The sequence below is a fragment of the Callithrix jacchus genome, chromosome 21 (assembly GCF_049354715.1).
Source record: "Callithrix jacchus isolate 240 chromosome 21, calJac240_pri, whole genome shotgun sequence".
NCBI lineage: Eukaryota > Metazoa > Chordata > Mammalia > Primates > Cebidae > Callithrix > Callithrix jacchus.
The window spans coordinates 7,898,786-7,900,481 of NC_133522.1; the positions used below are offsets into that span (position 1 = coordinate 7,898,786).

The 1,696-nt window shown below is 33.1% G+C and overlaps 1 non-coding gene across 1 annotated transcript; it reads left to right on the plus strand.

The window, feature by feature from the left end:
* Positions 1-720: 720 nt before the first annotated feature.
* LOC118150019 (U1 spliceosomal RNA) lies at positions 721-884 on the plus strand. Its single transcript, XR_004737787.1, has one exon. It is a non-coding gene; the product is annotated as a U1 spliceosomal RNA (small nuclear RNA).
* The last annotated feature ends 812 nt before the right edge of the window (positions 885-1,696 follow it).

The following is a 1,696-nucleotide window of genomic DNA, read 5'->3' on the forward strand; positions in this document are numbered from 1 at the left end:
TACAAATTATGTAAGCTGAAGACGTATGCCTTGAAGAAACCCAAAAAGGTCCAAAGGAATAAATAATACTATCAGTCAATTTAATACCAGCTTTTCAAAGGAAGTTGAAGATATTCTATAACATATTATATTAGAATTTATTTAATATATTTTGGTTACAATGAATGTTATTTTGGTTACAATGAATGTTATGTTGGTGAAGAAAATATCTTTAAAGAACTAATAGAGATAATTACATTAATATAATTATAAAAATCTTCAAATCACATACATAGTTTATGCCTGTAGTTTAAAATATGTCCACACTTCTAAGCAAAAACAAATTATAAAGATTATACTGTAGCAATGAAACTCAAACAGAACTAACTGTTCTGCAATGTTTCATCAACCAAACTGTTTTTAATTGAAATAATATGGTTTTTAAAATTACTATACATATAATTTTAGAATGTTAATAGCTAAGTCTTAGAACTTGGGGAAAATATATTTGAATATACAGGATGACATATCCCCAACTCCAGTAATTTGATTCAATGATTTGAACAATAACAACAACATAAACAGCATATGTATAATGGAAAAAATACCAAACTGACCTCAAAATATATCGTATAACACCAAACAATATAAGAAAATAAAGAGATATCTATAAAATCTTAAAAGAAAAAATTAGTGCCCAGTCATACATCATCAAGGTATAAATCATCTCGGTTAAACGTTATACTTACCTGGCAGGGGAGATACCATGATCACGAAGGTGGTTTTCGCAGGAGGAGGCTTATCCATTGCACTCCAGATGTGCTGACCCCTGCGATTTCCCCAAATGTGGGAAACTCGACTGCATAATTTGTGGTAGTGGAGGACTGCGTTCATGGTTTCCCCTAAAAAAAAACAAAAAAGATGCAGTCCATGCGCAGTGGCTCGCGCCTGTGTCTAGCACTTTGGGAGGCCAAGGCAGGTGGATCATGAGGTCAAGAAATCGAGACCATCCTGGCCAACATGGTGAAACCAGTCTATATTAAAAATACAAAAATTATCTGGGCATGGTGGCACACACCTGTAGTCCCAGCTACTTGGGAGACTGAGGCAGGAGAATCGCTTGAACCCAGGAGGCGGAGGTTTCAGTGAGCTATCATGCCACTGCACTCCAGCGTGGGTGACAGAATGAGATGCCATTAAAAAAAAAAGATGCAAAGATAGAGATCATATAAAGGATTAATTGGGAAAAGGTCTGCTAAAAACAGTGATACACACTTAAATAAAAGCCAGGAATCTATCTTCCAGGTTATTATAACTGAAAAGGCTTAACTTTGACCATTAAGCCAAGTAAACACATAGATCTAAACTATTTATAAATTTGCATGCAAACTTAAATATTAGGAAAAATCAGATAAATATTAAATCTTGAGTTAAATTAATGAAATTATTTAAATTATTGGGGGTAGTTAAGTTTGGGTAGTTAAGTTCTGTCATTCCAAAAAATGATACAAAGATATTATATTCTTAATCTTTCATATAGCAGTTTGAAAATGATTGTTTATTTTTATATGAGAAATGAGAACATAAATTTTTAAAGCTTTGTTATTAAAGAAATATGGCAACATTCTGACAAAGCAGAAAAAGACTTCTGTAATTTATTATTAAGAAATAATCCTGGCCGGGCGCAGTGGCTCAAGCCTGTAACCCAGTACTCTGG